This window comes from Meriones unguiculatus, chromosome 8, assembly GCF_030254825.1.
Source record: "Meriones unguiculatus strain TT.TT164.6M chromosome 8, Bangor_MerUng_6.1, whole genome shotgun sequence".
Classification (NCBI taxonomy): Eukaryota; Metazoa; Chordata; class Mammalia; order Rodentia; family Muridae; genus Meriones; species Meriones unguiculatus.
Window position 1 is genome coordinate 1,172,151 of NC_083356.1, and position 18,402 is coordinate 1,190,552.

Below are 18,402 nucleotides of genomic sequence, written 5' to 3' on the forward strand. Positions count from 1 at the left end.
GAATGGGATGGGATCAAGCTGTGGGGACCAATCAGGGTTCAGGCGGGCAGTTAAGGCAGTTGTGATTGGCCGGCGGCGGAGGAGAGCCGGAACAGGGCGCAAATTGACACGAGCCGCCAGCCAATTAGACGCCGAGGAAGAGGTGCAAGCTGGAACTTGGAACGGGGAGAGGAGGGCAGGCTTCCCCCTCCGGGGCCCGGGCCAATGAGGGAGCGGCGGGGGCCTGGCACCGCCTCCAGCCTGGCCAATGACCGGCCTCGGGCCGCCCCTGGCGAGGAGGGAAGCGGGCCGTGCCAAGACGAGCTGGTCGCCATGTTGGCCCTCCCTGGGAGACTTTGTGCGTGGCTGGGCGGCCGCCGTGAGCGGAGCCCGGGGCTGCACGCGCGTCCGAGCTGAGGCGCGCGAGGGCGGCGCCGCCCGCGGCCGGGCTTCGCGGCTTCCGTCGGCTCCCTGGAGGCTCGCCGGCGTGGGCGGGCGGCGCCCCTCGCCGTGGGTGGAAGCCCTGCGGCGGCGGGCGGGCCCGGCCGGGTCCGAGCTGGCCAATGCGCACGGCTTTCGGGACGGGCGGGCGAGCGCCATCTTACTGCCCGTGCCGAGCGAGCGCCGGGCGGCCCGGCTCCCGCAGGAGGCCGCCGCGCGCCTGCCGGCTGCTTCCGCCCTGACCCGCCCAGCGCGGAGCCCGGCCACCGGGACTTCCTGTGGCGGCAGAGGCTCAGGAGGCCGCCCTCGGCGCCGCAGCCCCGGCCTCCATCTTGCCTCCCCGTCCGGTGGAGGCGGCCTTGATGGCGGCTCGGCCGAGCGTCACTGCGGCGCCTACACGAGAGCCCCGAGTCGCGGGCTCGGTCCTCCTGAGTTAGGAGACGGGCCCGAGACCCTCCACTCCGCAGACGGTGGAGGAAGGCCAGGGCGGCAGGCGCTCGGCTCTGCCAAACGCTGCCAGGCGCGCTCTGGAAGCAGAGGCAGGAGCATCTGCGTGAGTTAGAGGCCAGAGTGAGGTCCGTGCAGCCACGCTGTGCAGCGAGACCCTGCTCAAAACAGTGAAAACAGATGAGCAAACAAGTGGAGCCGGGCAGTCCTGGCGCGCGCCTGTGGTCCCAGCACTGCGGAGGCAGAGGCAGGCAGATCTCTGGGAGATGGACGCCAGCCTGGTCAACAGGGCAAGTTTGAGGAAAGCCAAGGTTACACACAGAAATTTGTTCCAAGACAGCCAAAACTGCACACACAGAAACCCTGTCTCGAAGGAAAAGAACTTCTCACTCTTTTTTGGAGTGTGGAGACAGGTTTTCTCTGGGTAGTCTGTGGAACTAACTGTAAACCAGGCTGGCATCGCACTCCAGAGATTCCCCTGCCTCTGCCTCCTGAGTGCTGGGGTCAAAGGCGTGGCCACCACTACTCGGCTTTTTTTTTTTTTTTTTTTGTCTTTAAGGAACAGGGTCTTCTTGTGTACTCCAGGCTAGGGAAAACCAGCACCAGCACTCTCCCTTACTTTCTTCCAGTGTGGGGATTCCAAGTGCTTCCCCCCGCCAGGATAGGAGGTGTGGAGTCAGCTCTACCTGCCACATTCCCCGCAGAAAGCACCCTTGCACACTCAGCCATCAGGCCTCCAGGCCGTGTTTTTAAGACCAGACCAGTCTGGTAGAGCACAACTGTAACACCCCTATACTGGGTAGTGGCTGAAACTAGAGCTTAATTGAAATTATAAATTCAAGAGTAGCCTGGACTACGAAGACTTTCTAAAATAATTACATGCAATATACATATTTTTTTGTTTTTTTTGAGACAGTTTCTCTGTGTAGCCCTGGCTGTCCTGGAATTCACTCTGTAGACCAGGCTGGCCTTGAACTCACAGAGATCTGCTTCTGTCTCCTGAGTGCTGAGAAATATATAACAAAATCTGGCTGGTTGGGATGGTTTTCAGGGTAACCTTTTGCCAACCAACCTGAATGAATACATGAGCTCAATATCAGGTTCCATTTGTTCAGAGTACTCACCTCAAAAGCTGCCCTTTCTCCTACATACACACAGACCTGTGTCCTTCCCCAAAATAAATACTACACTCCAAAAGCTCCCTTCTCACTGATCTATATACACACACACTGGATTGTGTTCCCCCAAAATAAATAAGTACAATTTAATAAGGGAAGAGTCTAGAGAGAAGAGAGCTGCAGGACAAAAACACTTCCTGGAAGAGACTACTCAGCCTTGCAGAGCAAGCTCTGGTGAGCCTCCAAAGCGAGCTGGTGTTCAGTGCCAGGCCACGCCTCGCTCACTCACTGCAGGCCTGGACACCAAGCCGTCCATCAGTGCTCTAGCCTGCTTTCTAAGGGCTCGCTGTAGTCCAGGTGTCCTAGAGGGTGTGCTGCTCCTACCTCGCTGCCTCCAGAGCGCCACATTAGGGTCTCCTTAGGCCCACCAGCTTCTGACTCTGGAGTGTTAGAAATCACACACAGTTTTAAAACAGCTTTGGAGGCCAGGTGGCCATGGATCCTTGTAATGCCAGGATTTGGGAGTCCAAAACAGAAAAGGCTGCAAGTTCAAAGCCAGCCTGACCTACATTGCTGATTCGGGGCCATTTGTGGCTTCACAGTGAGACCATATCTCCAAAATCCAGAAGAGAGTACAGAGACAGAGTTGGAGGCCAACCTGGGCTGTGGTATGCTTGAAGCATCTAGGCTAATGAAACCTGTTTCCAGCCCTACTACTAAGAGAAGAGAAAAAAAGAGGGGGGGGGGAGCCTTGAAAAATGCAATAAAAAGGACTGCAGCAAACCAGGCTTTTCAGTATGGACTCAAAGGAACCCATGAGAGTCCTAGAACAGGCTGCAGATAGTCTTTGCAATCAGCAGTGTTTTGCAGGATGAACTCTACAGTTTCCTCTCAGAGACCGGCTCGTACTAGCCTAGACAGTGAGCAGTCTTCCCAGGCAGGCATCAGTCCTGTAATTAGCTCACGTGGAATTGATGGGCTCCCTAATTGGGAGCCAAGATCAAGAAAACAATTTTAGGTCCAGCATAACACAGACCTGTCGACCTAGGTGACTAGGACTGCTCCAGGCCAGTCAAGGCTACATAGGAAAAGCTCCTACTCAAAAAATAAAAAAATTATAATTTAGGGGCTGCAGCCCAGATGGTCAGGAATGCTTGCTGGAGCTCCCAACGCCCTGGGTTAGAGCCACAGCACTGGTCATGGCGGCATTTCCCTGTAATTCCAACCCCTGGCGTCACAGGTAAGGGATCTAGAGTTCATGGCTACTCTCCCGAAATCCAGGCTTGAGGTGCCCTTCCCTTAAAAAATTAAACACCCAGGAGCGGGTGTAGTGGGGTACACCTTTAATCCTGCAATCCCTGCACTGGGAGGCAACGGTAAACCGATCTCAGAGAGTTGAAGGCCAGCCCGGTCTACACAGCAAGCTCCAGGCAGCTAAGTCTACACGGTGGGACAAAAGCAACTCCACAGTGCTGGTTCTTTCTCCAGCTGAACCCTGCCTGGCACAGCCACAAGCAAACACTGCCTCTTCTGAGAGTTGTGGGAAGGCTGTCTCTGAGGCAGGAAGTGTTAGCAAAAGGGAGGGCAGGAGCCGGAAGGCGGTGGCTGTGGTAGGCTCTGAGGTCACCTCAGCCGTCCAGGGCAGTTGGTGGCTTCCCTGCGCTCTTAGGGCGGCTTGAGCTCCAGGGGGAGGACAGGTGCCCTAAGTCCGCGGCGCATCCGCGGAGGGCCGGGAGGTCCGCGGTGTCGTCCTGGCGTGGAGAGCCAGCGGGACCTTGACCCCGCCGAGCCTCAGGCTGGGGTGGAGGGCGTTGCACCGCGCCCGTCTGCACTCTGGAGGACGCAGAGGCCGTGCTGAGTGGGGCAGGGGCAGCCTGGGTCGCCGGGGTCTGGCTGTATCGGTGTCTGAGTACCGTGTCCCTGCCCACCTGCCCGCCGGAGAGCACCACACCCAAACACAGGCCCGGCCCCCGGCCTTCCCTCCTCCAGAGTGCTCAGCTGGCCGGGAGACCCTGCCCGGGGCTGGCCCGCCCTCGGGGCGGCTCCCTCCCGGAGGGCACCGCGGGCACTTTTAACCAGGGCCGAGGGGTCTTCCTCCTCCCCCGAGGCAAGCAGCCCCGGAGCTCTGGGAACCCCGCGCTGACAGCGCCGCCCCGCCCCGCCCCGAGTCAGGCCCCGGCGGCTGGGTAAACACCGTCCGCGCCCGGCTCGCGGCCACGGGGCGGGTCTCCGCCGCTTCCGGCCGGGCGGGGCCCGGCTTGCCCGCCCTCCGCCTGGAATCCAGCTCGAGCTCGCTGGAACCGGGCTCCTTCCGGAAGTTTCCACAAACTTCTCCCGGAAGTTTCCTCACAGCCGGGCCGGAGCTGGGCGGGCGGTTCCAGCAGGGGAAAGGACCCGCAGCGCCAAGTGAACTCCGCACCGAGGCGGCCCGAGGGCGGAGGAGAGCAGGGACAGGGTGGGGGCCGCGCCCAGCCGCTGCCGCCTCCTCCGAGCCACGCCCTTCTCGGCGGGCCGGGGCGCAGGCCCCCGAGGCTTCCCTCGCTGAACCTGGCGTCCATGTCACCGCCGGCGTTGGAGGTGGGGGAGCCAGGCGAGGCAGAGGCAGTGAAGAGTTCGAAGCCAGTCTGGTCTTCATCGTTCCGGGGCAGCCAGAGCTACACAGTATGAGCCGCTTTCAAAAACCCCAAGATTATGAAAGAGCTGTGGGACTCTGAGCCGTTGCAGAGTCAGGTTGGCCTCGAACTCACGTATTGGCCTGCCTCTGCCCCGCACCCGCAGGTGCTGGCATCAAAGATGCGCATTACCACATCACCACCGCCCTACTGTTTTTGAGGGTGCCCTCTAACACTCTCCGCGGCCATCGAGGACCGAGCTTCCCCCCGCTCCTGGGGCTTCAGCCGGACCCCAGCCCCGCTGCCCACGCAGCTGGGCCTGGAACGGTCACAGCCATCTCTGTGGCTATTGCTACATTTCTGTGCTCAACCCAGACTCCCGCCGGCCGGATTCTGCAGCCGGCACCATTTTAAAGACTGGATTTTACTGTATGAGACAGGTCTCACTTGGTGCAGCAGAGCAGCCTGCCTCCTGAATCCTGGGTTTTTAAAGGTGTGCCTCTCTACACCTGGTGCATAGGGGCTTGAGGTCAGGAAGGTGTCACCCGCCCCGAACACATTCTTAGTAAAGGCCAGCCCCCCAGCCCCCTGCCATTTGCATTGTTTTGTTTTCATTTTGGAGTCAGAGTGCCCAGCAACCCTGGCTGGCCTGGCTAGCCTGCCTCTGCCCCCAGAGTATTGAGATTAAAGGTGGGGCTACCATAATGTTTGCATTGCTTTCTGACCACGTCTTGAACTCTGCTGTAGCATCTTTAACTTGCAGTCAGCCTCTACCCACAAATATGTCTGTAGAGAGCTATGTTTACTCTGGAAAAGTGTGATATGAGTAATTAGATTATGGTCACACGCCTTTGACCCAGCACTGGAGAAGCAGAGACAGGTGCATCTCTAAATAGGAACCCACCTGGTCTATATAGCAGGGCTACCAAAAACAAAACAAAAAACCCAACAAGGTTTGAAGAAAAAGCTCCCAGCCCTCAGGGAGGCAGAGGCAGGCAGATCTCTGTGACTTCCAGGCCTGGTCTACAAAGTGAGTCCAGAACAGCCAAGGCTACACAGTGAAACCCTATCTGGAAAAACAAAACCAACCAAACAATTCTAACATTGTAAAAAGAAAAAACAAACCCATCGAGTCTAACATATTTATGTTGAGGTGTGGCGGAGGAGGGGAGACACAGGCCAGGCCGGCCTTTGCTTGCTTGTGTGTGGAAGAATTACCTTGAGCAGCTTTGGTTGCCCTGGCCTGCCTCAGGAATGCTGGGAATGCTAGGTTTGGACCGCCTGGAGTGACTCTTTAACCTTGTCCACCTTCCTCCTTTTACAGGAGCGGCTGGCAGGTTGATTGGAGCAAGTGTGTAGGAAGGCCTGCTATGCTCCAAGTAGGTTCTTCCACCACGTGGGTGTCAGGGTCACCGGAGGCTTGGTGGAAGGCACCTGTACCCACAAGCCATCTTCTGGCCCCCTTTCTTTCTCTTTCTCTTTTTTTTCTTTTTTGATTTGTGGTATTCTTTTGTTACCTAGCCTGGCCTAGAACTCCTGAACTCCGTTGGGGCCACCTCACTTCTGTGTGTTTTTATTTAAATGTGACCAGGAAAAAAGAACTACACAGCAAACCCATCATCTCACAAGAGACTATTGTTAGCATGAAGGAAAATTGTGGTCTCCCACAGGACAAGGTGGACCTGATTACAGTAGAAATCAGGAAGGCAGACGTAGGTGGCTGAAGTCTAGGCAAGGACCACAGTGGCACATGAGGCTCTTGAAGATGAGAGAAGGAAACTCCAGGGAGGGTGGGCTACCCCACACTATCCTTTCTGTCTGGTTTTTGTTCCTGAGTGCATGCTAACATATCTGCCACCCAGTAAGGACAGCCTGCAGGAATACGTTCTGCTCTCTCTAAAGGCTGGTCCTGAGCATCACACCAGGCTGTCAGGCTTGGTAGGCAGCTGATACATCTAAGTGCAGAGCCATCCACAGACCATCCTTAAATTACCTACAGCACGGCTGGGCACGCTTTGTGAGCCGGGCCGGGCCGACAGCGTGAGTTCCAGGACAGCCAGGGCTGCTCCGAAAACCTGCCTTGAAAACCAGAACAAAAGATTTATGTCCCTGGGACCAAACTCACACTGCCAAGTTCTTACAATAACGATTTTCCCGGGTAACAAATCTGGCAGTGTTCCTTCCATCTCTCTCCCTCAGATCCTAGGATTACAGGCTCCTGCCACCAGATCAGCCATTGCTTTGCTACAGGAAGAGGCGGGGTGTCTCCCGGGCCAGGCAGACACTCCACCACAGAGCTATAATTCCCAGCCCTTTATTTTGATGACCTTATTCTCTGGGCCTCCATATCTGCTGCAAACTGGATACAAATATCAAGTCTTGCCTATATATAGTCAAGCAAGGCAGTGTTCTTCCTGTTGCACCATAGGAGGGCCAAGTCAGACACATTATAATGTCTGATTCAGTCTCTGAAGCAGCTGGAGGAGGCTTAGCCTGAGGGGGCGTCTGTAGCCAGCCACCTAGGAGCCAGAATCTGAGCATTGACTGCTTGCTGACCTTTGTTGCCACTAGCCTGCGTGGGCACATGTGGGTTATGGTCAAGACTAATGCCAGCATTTGGAGCAGCAGTACCTGTGTTATTCTGTCCCTTCAAGTGGGCTCTGTACCTAGCAGGGCCACCAAACCAGAGGACGATTCCCGGGATAGAGGCGGAGCCAGGAAAGCCTGTTCAGAAAATCTGTCTTGCACTCTCCACAGAAGAAACAGGATGGCTTCCACGTTAATTCTGGGTTTAGTTTGACAAGGTCTCTTTCTGTAGCACGGGCTAGATAATCTTCCTCCCTCCTCCAGTGTGCTAGGAAAGCATTCCACTACAGAACCATGTTCTTAGCCCTTCACAATTTTGTTTTTGAGACAAGGGGGTGGGGGTGGGGCAGCTGTGGTGGCACTCACCTTTAACCCCGGGTAGTTACATCTCAGAGCTGGAGGCCAGCCTGGTTTCTAGGGCAGCCAGGCTGCACATAGAAACCCTGTCTTAAAAAAAAAAAAAAAGGGGTCTCTCATTACCATAGGCTGGCTTTGAATAGATTTTTTTAAAATTTGTTTGTTTTTGTTTCTGAGACAGGGTTGTCTCAGCCTTGGCTTTCCTCAGACTCACTTTCATTTCATGTCTGCCTTGACCTCTTGAGTGTCGGCATTAAAGGCCTTTGTGTTTGAACTTGCAAAGGTTAGTGCTGTGGGTAACTTTTGTTTTGTTCTTTTCAGAGAGGGTTTCTCTGTGTAGCCTTGGCTCTCCTGGACTCACTCTGTAGGCCAGGCTGGCCTCCCAACGCAGAGATCTGCCTGCCTCTGCCTCAAATGCTGGATTAAAGACAGGCACCACTGCCACCACTCAACTAAAGATTCCTTTTTTATTTCATGTGTATGAACGTCTGCCTCCCCTGGAACTCTACACAAACACGCACATGTTCCCACGTGGGCTGGAACCAGGTCTGCCGCAGGAGGAGAGAGTCCTCGAAACCACTGGGCCATCTCCAGCCCTGCTTGTTTGTTTGTTTTGGGGAACAGCGGATACACGAGTGCTACAGTGTATCTGTGGAAATCAGGGAACACTTTTACTGTGTGCTCTCCCAGTGCCGTGGTCCTAGCTTGACGTCCCGCAGAGCCACACCGCCAGCCCAAACTAAACCTCCTGAGGTAGAACTCAGAAAAATGAGCAGGCTGAGCAGCATACCCTGGCAACAGCTCTGTGGGCGACAGCATGGGGGTGGGTCTTCTGGGAAGGGCTGGTCCATCACTCCTGAGAGAGATAATTACTCCTCCCTCTTCCAGCAAGTCTTCTGATGAGTCACCTTCCTTAGGCCTTGCCCTCCTGACCAGGTGATCTGCAGGCCCAGCTGATTAACTCTTAGGGAACAGATCCAAAAGTCACGTCTCCACCCAGGACCAGAGGGCAAACTCAAATTCCATTCATTTGACCAGGAGGAAATTGCTTTCCCTTGGGCCTTTCATACCTCCACCTTTTTATACGGTACTAAAATCCCACACCCAGGTAGAAGTGATCTTCCTGGGGAAACAGGAAGTGGGGTCCAAAACTACCACAAGGTAGGTGTCCATTCTCAACAGCTCCCTAGACTACTCACTAACCACTACCTGGTCACCTAACATCAGTCCTCCAAGAGATGAGTACTGAGCCGATCTAGTCGCTAAGGGCTGACAATGGGGCTTAAAGAGCTTCTGTGTTGCCTGGCGGCTGTCAGATCTCTGAGTTCGAGGCCAGCCTGATCTACAAAGCGAGTCCAGGACAGTCAGGGCTACACAGAGAAACCCTGTCTAGAAGGGGCTGAAAAGATGGCTCAGAGGTTCAGAGCACTGTCCTCTTCTGATATGAAAGGACACATACAGATCATTTTATACCTAATAAATAAATTAAAAAAAAAAAAAGACTTTCCGGTGTCTACTCTTGCTGACTCCCAGGACATGGAGGGTAATAGCAGGTAGGATTAAATAATTGCCGGGCTATCTTAATAGTATCGATTGTGAGAAAGGAGAGATAAAATTGAGAGCAGTAGAGTGAAAAACCAAAGGTTCATATATCGCATCTCTACCAATAATACAATAGAATTATATTATTCTATATTTATATTGTTATGTAATTATATATAACAGAATAAAGAATAACATAACAGCGTCCCTTGCTAATCTGAGTGCTGGCCACACAAAGGGTGTCTGCACACTGGCGTCTGCCCCACCTGAGGAACACAGGGCAGATGTGTAAAGAAGGAAAACTGGAGCCTCGAACAGGTCTGGCTTTTCTGGCTTCCGGCGGAGGACAAGGACTAAGGTCTCTGTCCCTCAACTGCCTGACCAGTTTCTCTCCTTATCAGCTAGAGGACAAATTGGTCTCTGAAGCACATTCCAGGATAGTGGGGGAGATTCTGTCTTACAGATGCTAAAAAGAGAACGGCGGTCCTGCCTGTTATCTAAGCACTGGGGAGCCAGAAGGAGGGAATTGGCATCAAGGTGCACACCCTTAATCCAGGCACTCGGGAGGCAGAGACAGGTGAGTTTCTGAGACCAGCCTGATCTACAGAGCTAGTTCAGGGCAGTCTGTTCTACACAGAAAAAGCCCTGTATCAAACAAACAAACATTAAAGAGAGAAAGGAAGAGGCTGGAGCCATGGCCCTGGGGTGGGAGCCCTGGCTGCTCTTCCAGAGGCGCTCAGTCCCAGCACCCACATGGCAGCTCACAGCTAGTACCTATAACTCCAGCTCCGGAGAATCCAGTGCCTTCTTCCGGCCGACTCCTGCATCTGAACACACGTGACACATACACACAAAATCAAAAATTAAAAAAAGAGGGGGCTGGAGAGATAGCACAGACATTAAGAACATTGGCTGTTCTTCTAAAGGTCCTAAGTTCAATTCCCAGCAACCACATGGTGGCTCTTGACCATAGAGATCTCTAAAGTGAGATCTGGCGCCCTCTTCTGGCATGCAGGCAGAACACTGCATAAATAAATAAAAATTTTTTAATAAGTTTTTTGCTGCCCTTAAGTAGCTTGACAAACAAGCAGCTCTCCACAAGCCTGATCTAGAATAAGTTCCAGGACAGTCAGTGCCATACAGAGAAACCTTGTCTCAAAAAAAGCCAAAATAAGTACAAAATAAACAGGCTGGGGTGGTGGCACACATCATGTAATCCCAGCACTGGGGAGGCAGAGGCAGGTGGATCTCTATTAGTTCGAGGCCAGCCTGGTCTTTAAAGTGAGTCCAGGACAGCCAGGGCTACATAGAGAAACCCTGTCCTGAAAAAAAAAATAATAAAACCAAATAAACAAACAAATGAATGAATTGTGGGGCTGAAGAAAGATGGCTCAGCAGTCATGAGCACTGGCTGGCTGGGCCTAGTGGCCCAGCATTCAGGGAGGCAGAGGCAGGTGGCTTTCTGTAAGTTCAAGGCCAGCCCGGTCTACAGAGCAAGTTCCAGTACAGCCAGGACTATACAGAAAAACCCTGTCTCAAAAAAATACACCAGACAGGCCTCAGGTGACTCAGTTGGCAAAGCACTGGACTTTAAGTCTGGAGGTCTGGGTTCAAACCCAGTCAGAGCTACTTTGTGCCCAGTGAGCACACCTGTGATCCCAGCACTCAGGAAGCAGAGGCAGGTGGATCTTTGTGAGTTTGAGGCCAGCCTGGTCTACGAAGTGAGTCCAGGATAGCCAAGGCTACACAGAGAACCCTGTCTTGAAAATTAATTAATTAAGGTCGGATGTTAATTAATTAATTGAGGTCGGATGTTGGTGACACACCACTAACCCCAGCACACAGGAGGCGAAGAGGGGCTAATCTCTGTGAGTTTGAAGCCAGTCTGGTCTACAAAGAGTCCAAGAAGGCCAAGGCCACACAGAGTAAGTCTGTCTTGATATAAAGCAAAAATTAAAAAAAATAAAAACTTAAAAAATAGAAAGCATAAATAAGACAAAGAATAGTGTAAGGACCAAAGTTATGCTTCAGGTTTAAATTACTGTGCTTCAGAGATCCAAAGACAGGAGGTGGTGGCTCACACCTTTAATTTCAACCCTGGGGAGGCAGAGGCAGGTGGAGCTCTGAGTTCCAGGCCTGCCTGGTCTGCAGAATGAGTTCCAGGATACAGAGACACCCTACCTTGGAGGGGGCAGGAGAGGGGAAGAGGGAAGGAGGAAAGGATGGAGAGAGAGACAGATCTATAAAACTGAAATGCCTCTAACCTGTAACCCCACTTGCCCAAGGACAGTAAGTTCCTAGAATGCAAACCAGGTGTTTTTTCTTCTGTAAACAGCTTGGTTGCCCCAACTGCACAGGACCTGCCTGATGACAGTAGGTGGGAGATGCAATATAGCCAGGAAGGCTGTCAGGATCTATGCTTGCCCTCATTGGCTGAAGGCAGGTGATATGTAGGGCTGCAGGTTTCGCCTTTGGCTAATGTAATTCACAGCCATACTCTGGGAATTCTGGGTATGGGCAGGTCCAGTGCCCACTGTCCTGGCCTGTATTTAATAAAGCTCCTGGCATGATTAACAATAGCTGATAAGTGGAGCTGAGTGCCAGCCCCAGAATTTAAAACAAGCAGGAACCATACATGGTGGTTCACTTCTTTAATCCTTGCACCGGGGAGGCAGAAGCAGGCAGAACTCTGTAGGTCAAAGGCTTCCTCATCTATATGGTATTTCAATATATCTGGGACAAAGTAAAGAGACCCTGTGGTGGGGGGGGGGATAGAAAAAGGAAGAAGAAAACATCCAGGCATGGTAGTAGCACATGCCTTCACACCTTTGATCCCAGCACTAGTATGGCAGAGACCTCAAACTCTGTGAATTTAAGGCTAGCCTGATCTACATAGTGAGCCTTTTTTCTTTGTTTTGTTTTTGTCCCCTGAGACAGGGTTTCTCTGTGTAGTCCTGGATGTCCTGGAACTCACTCTGTAGACCAGGCTGGCCTCAAACTCATAGAGATCGGCCTGCCTCCGTCACCCCAGTGCTGGGATTACGGGCATGCCGCATCCAGCCTGGTTTGAGACTGTGCCAAAGGCATGCCTCTTCTTGCCATCTACTTCAAGATGGTGGTTTGAGGAGAGAAGTAGGAAGGCTCCAGCACATGTCTTTTAAGCTGTTTGTAGTAGAATGTGGAGAGATGGAGAGACCCTTTCCTCACAATCCAGATACTCTCCTTTACACTGTGGCTACCTGGAGAAGGAAAAAGCCTCATGAAATAAACCTCCCTGAAGCAGACTTCAGACAGAGGCTAAGAATGAGGTAGCTGGCCAGAGAATTTCTGATCTTCTCACTCTCTCTCCCTCCGTGTGTGTGTGTGTGTGTGTGTGTGTATGTGTGTGTGTGTGTGTGTGTGTTTGAGACAGGGTTTCTCCTTGTAGCTCTGGCAATCCTAGAACTCACTTTGTAGACCAGGCTGGCCTCAAACACTGATCTGCCTGCCTTTGCCTCTGCCTCCTGAGTGCTGGAATTAAAAGCATGCTCCACCATGCCTGGCTTGATCTTTTCTTTTCTTTTTTTTTTTTTTTTTTTTTTTTTTTTTTTTTTTGTTAAATGCTGTCTGGAAAAACAAAAACAAACAATCAAAAAGAGTGCTAGATACTACAACAGGAACGGAAGAAAAGAAGAGAGGAGAGGACCAACAGCAGTAGCACTTTAACAAACTCAGCTTGGTGGCACAGGCCTTGGTGGAAGGCAGAGGTGGGTGGACTGACCCAGGTTCATCTTCATCCACGCCATCTTCATCCACATCCCAACACAAAAGGAAGGGGAAAGAAAGGCAGGCACCTCATTCCTGTGTCCTAGACTTGATCCTTTGCTTCAAATGTGACAGGTTAGCTTGATGAATAATCCCAGCCCTCAGTAGGAAGGCCGGAGCAGGAGGCCAGCCAGGCATGGGCACACACATGTAATTGCGACCTTATCAGGCCCAGAAGAATGTGTCCAGTTGGTGTTCAGTGAGAGAGAAGGGCAGAGTGCACATGGTAACGCACATGCCTGATGTCTCCCTGTGCTCTCCTCCAGCACACTCATGCCGCCAACCTGCTCATGTATGAAACAGCAGCATCAAGCCCTGTCTGAAAAAGGAAACTGACAAGCCTTGCTGTTGACTCAGTGCTGGAATCCTAGCGCTCAGGAGGCATAGTCAGTAGGGTCAGAAGTTCAGCAGTTTACGGCTCAAGCCCGGGACCAGTTTTGTTTAGGGTCCTGCCTGCATGCCTGCCTGAAAGAGGGCACCAGCTCTCAGGACAGATGCTTGTGAGCCACCAGTGGCTGCTGGAAATTGAACTCGGGACCTTTGGTAGAACTACCAGTGCTCTTAACCTCTGAGCCCCTCCAGGACTGGTTACACAGGGTACCTGATCATATTAGGTATGATCTCAGGTCTCTGGGCCCTTGCTACCTCTCCCTAGGCGGCTCTTCTCCTGCTCAGGTCTCTGGGCCCTTGCTACCTCTCCCTAGGCGGCTCTTCTCCTGCTCTCACTTCCCCTGTCTGCTCTCATGGTTTGCTGTAGTCTGCTGGCCATGTTCAGCCTGGACTCTTTCCTCTGCCTGCTTTCTCCCTATGTCTACAGGAGAAATCTTCTCCATACCTTGGCATAGCTTGGGACCCTCGGGGTGCTCTCCCTCCCTCCCTTCCTTTCTCTCTCTCTGTTACTTTCTTTCTTTCTTTCTTTCTTTCTTTCTTTCTTTCTTTCTTTCTTTCTTTCCAGACAAGCTTGGGCTACATAAGACTCTTCCTTCATCAAACCAAACCAACCAAACAAAAAATCCTGCCTAACTTCTCAGAGATTGTTTCTGGGTGTGGTGGTCTGGGAATTTGGGAGACTGAGGCAGTAGAGTTGAAGTTCCAGCTACATTCAGCTCAGATTAGCCTGTCAAGTTGGTTCTCCCCTGGCTCTAAAGCCCCAAGCAGCCAAGGAAATGCAAAGTTACTTTAAACAGCTTGAGAGACTGGCTGTGTGGCTCAGTGCAGAAAGTGCTCGCTGTATAAACTTGGGGATCTGAGTTCAGCTCCCTAGCATTCTGGTAGAAGCCAGCATTGTAGAGGGTACCTGTAACTCCAATGCCAGGGAGGCAGAGATGGGCTGAGATCTCTGGGGCTCATTGACCAGCCAGTCTAGCTGAAAAGATGGGCTTCAGGTTCATCAGAGACTGTCCCAGAAAAAGAAAGCAGAGAGACAGAGAAAGAGCTGATTTCAGCTTCTGGCTTCCACAGGCCTGTGCAAATGTGTGTGAGCACACACACATACACACAAATAAAATGAAATTTTAGAAAAAGTATCCAGCTGGGCAGTGGTAGTTCAATCTTCTAATTCTACCCACCGCCAAACTGGATACTGAGTTCAAGGCTAGCCTGGTCTACAGAATGAGTTCCAGGACAGGCAGGGCTACACAGAGAAGCCCTCTTTCAATGACACCCCCCCAAAAAAAAATGATACATATATGTTTTCTTTTGCTCTGTTGAGACAGGGTTTTACATAGTCCAGGCTGTTCTTGAGCTTCTGATCTTCCTGACTCTGTCTCCTCGGTGCTGACTAAGATCTCAGGAAGACAGCACTATGCCTGATTTACTCCATTTGATTTGGATTTGGATTTACATGTACGTGTGGGAGGGCCTGAGTCTCTTGGAGACTGTTACAGATGGCTTGCAGCCTCCTGACTGGGCACTGAACTCTGGAACCCAGAGCCATCTCTGCAACCTCATCTACATCTTTATTTTAGTTTATCTTTTATTTACTTTTTTAAATTTTGAAAAAAAAATTTGAGACAGGGTTTTTCTGTGTAGCCCTGGCTGTCTTGAAACTTGCTCCATAGACCAGGCTGGCCTGGAACTCAAGAGCTCTACCTGCCTCTGCCTCCCAAGTGCTGGAACTAAAGGCCAGCTATATTAATTTATTTTTGAGGCAAGCCTCACTTATCTCTGGTTGGCCTTAAACTTACTATATTAGGATGGGTTTGAACTTCCTGTCTTTTTCCCTTTATCTGCCTCTTTCCTGGATTGTAGGGGTAGTTTGATTTTTTTTTTTTGAGATAGGGTTTCTTGGTGTAGTCTTTGCTGTCCTGAACTCACTTTTTACACCAGGCTGGGCTCAAACTCCCAGAGATCGCCCTGCCTATCTTTTCTTATGGCAATGCTTTTTTAAAAAGCAAATTTGAAGTCTAATAAAGATAGTTTAATATGACCTTTAAATGTGACCGTTAAAAGAAAGAGGGGTACTTCAAAGCGGAGGCTACCCAAGGGCATAGTGCAGGGTAGAGTAAGAAATGTATTTTTTCTCCCTTGTCTTATTTAGATTCATTGTTTTCAGGCAAGTGCCCACCATGTAGCTCTGAAACTCACTATGCAGACCAGGCTGGCCTTGAATTCATAGAAACCTGCCTGTCTCTGCCCCTTGAATACTGGAATTAAAAGCATGCACCACCACACCGCACTTATTTAAACTGTTTTGTTTTTGTCTTTGTTTCTCTGGGTAGCCTTGACTAGCCTGACTCACTCTGTAGACCAGGCTGGCCTTGAACTCACAGCATCCACCTGCCTCTGCCTCCTGAGTGCTGGGACTACAGGTGTGTGCCACTGCCCATCTTAGATTTTTTTTTTTTTTAATTTTTACTTTTATTTTTTAGAACAGGGTCTCTTGTAGCCCAGTCTGGCCTCAGACTCTGCTTGTTCCCAGGCTAACCCTGAACTGCTGAGGGCCCTGAGAGCTGGGTAGAGTGCCTTTTCACCCAGGTTTGCTGCCCTAGGGATGGAATCGGGGCTTCCCCCACGCTAGGTCGTTCTTCTACCAGCTGAGCTTTGCAGTCTTACAACTCTGGGGAGAAAGTCATGGAGGTGCCTGTGGACGGGAGGGAAGAATGGGGACCGTTTGGGCCTCCACTGCCCTGTCCTTGTCTGCCTTCGCTCTCTGTACTCTCATCCTCTCTCCACGGGGTCATTATGTAGCCCCGGCTATGCTAGAGCTAGCTGTGTAGAAAAGCCTGGCTCAAACTCGCAGAATCTGTCTGCCTCTACCCGAGAGGTCGGCTTGCAGTGTATGCGCCGCTCCTCCAAGTCTCTATCGGGGCATCCTCCCTTCTGGAAGCCCTCAGGGTGGAGCTGGCCTTCCCTGTGTGTGGAGGTCCTAAGCGAGCCCAGGGCCGAGCGCGTGCTAGCCGGGCGCTGTTCTCCTGCCCGCAGTCCGCTGCGGCGGGGGAAATGCCCTTCTCGGCAGCACGAAGCCTCTGAGGGCGTGAGGTGGCTTCCCGGTCCCGGGCTCCGCTCACTCAGAGCCACGGGTAGTCGTTACCTGGCGGTGTCCCCTGGCTCCGCGCCTTCCCCGCCACGCTCCCGAGGTGCCCCTGGCACACAGGGAGGGCCTCAAGAATGCCTCAAGAAAGAGAAGCAGGTGGCGCGGGAAATGGGAAGTTTGCATTCTGGCCCAGGGAACAAGGCACCTTTGGACCTGTCAGGATCCTCTGTCAGGCAGACGCACGGCAGCTCGCTGCCGCCCCCTGCTGCTGGGCGACGCCGCGCCACGAGGACGGGCTCCTCTGGAAGCCGCGCTCTGTGCCTGCCCTGCTTCCCAGGACCTCCTTTCCCGGAACCCCCTCCTCGCTCCTGTTGCCCCCCACCCTGAGCTGGTCGGGACCAAGCTAAGTGCTTGGCTTTTTAACATCTGTGTGTGTGTTGTGGGGCACACATGCATTTGCACCCCTGACCTGAGTCAGATTGCTGGCGGAGAGAGCAGAAAGCTGAATCCTGAATCCCACGTGTGCATCTTGGCATAAACACACACGCCCAAGACATAAATAAATAAAACACACATCTTCTTTTCTAAAATGCAACATTAAGTAATTTCGTTAAAAGCTTCTGTGGATTTATTGCCCCTTCCCTGCTATTCTTCAGGCTTAGCACTGGTGGGTACCGACAGGAACTACCCTGTGGAATGTGGGCAAAACAATGCAGACTCCCCCTCCCCCAGGAACAAAGACTACTCCTAACGTAAGGCCACAAGGTCTGTGGGATTGTACGCCTTCAATCCCAGCACTCGGGAGGCAGAGGTAGGCAGATCTCCGTGAGTTCAAGGCCAGTCTGCTCTACAGAGAGAGCCAGAGCTACACGGAGAAACCCTTCGAAAAACAAAAACAAAACAAAAGTGTATAGCTGCATTTCATCAGTGTATTGCTGTGTTGTATGAAGCAGTCTTGCCTAAGGTTCTACAGTATAAATAATAACTAACAGCCTCACTCTGTAGTCCAGCCTGGCCTTGAACTTGTGGCAATCCTCCTTCCTTCCTCCTACAACTGCTGGGCTTACAGATTTGTGACACCTGTTGATGTCTGTTTCGGTTAAAGTTTTACTTTGCTTTTGACAGCATGCCTCACAGTGTAGCCCTCACTGGCGTGCACCCCCAAACCTGGCTGGCTACAGTTTGTGAGATAGGATCTCATTCTGTATTTCAGACTGGCCTCAAGAGCCTCAAGATCCTCTTGCTTAAGTCTTATGGGTGCTGGCCTTATGGGCATTATACTGGCTTTTTTCATCTTACCGACAGGATGCTTGCTAGCCCCTCTCTACCTTGTCACAGTTTTGCTTTGCCTGTCAACATCCGTAGTTGCCTATCTTTCTTCTTTTTATGTATGTATGTATGTATTGGATTTTTGAGACAGGGTTTGTCTGTGTAGCCCTGGCTGTCCTTGAATTCAGAGACCCGATGCCTCTGCCTGCTGGGGTTAAAGGTGTTCTCTCACATAGCTCAGGCCTGCCTTGAGCTCAGTATAGCCTAGGATGACCTTGACTTCCAGATCCTCCAGCCCCTAGCTCCTGAGCACTGAGATACCAGCAGAATGTGCCCATAACAGGTCCCCATCAGAATGTACGCCCAGCTCCAAGAAAACTACTTCAATGCTAAGACAAATCTGCTACAGTCTCTTCCATTTGCTGAATACTGTTTTAAATGGCTTTTATGAAGAACAGCCACCATGAATTTAATCAAATATCTCTGTAGTATCTATTGAATTGATGTGATTTTTTTCTTGCTTATCGTATTAATGGACCCAGAATAATCCAAAGCAAAACAGTGTCGTGAGTTCTGGGCAGCTTGCTCAGTTTTAGTTTCCCTCATCCCATCCTTCCACAGTGACTTATAGTCAGGCGTCTGGAACTTTCCGGTTTCATGTACTTCATACTTTCTCTGAACCCATTGTGTCTCCATTCTTGGCTCTTTTGAATCTCTATTCCAGACATCCACAGGCCAACCTCTACCCTTCCCGGTAAGAGAGAGCAGAGAA

The 18,402-nt window shown here is 51.8% G+C and overlaps 1 protein-coding gene across 1 annotated transcript in view; it reads left to right on the plus strand.

Moving 5' to 3' along the window:
- The window catches only part of Sp7 (Sp7 transcription factor), a 41,591-nt gene that overhangs the window by 1,355 nt on the left and 21,834 nt on the right, over positions 1 to 18,402 (plus strand). The gene's annotated exons all lie outside the window — the stretch shown is intronic.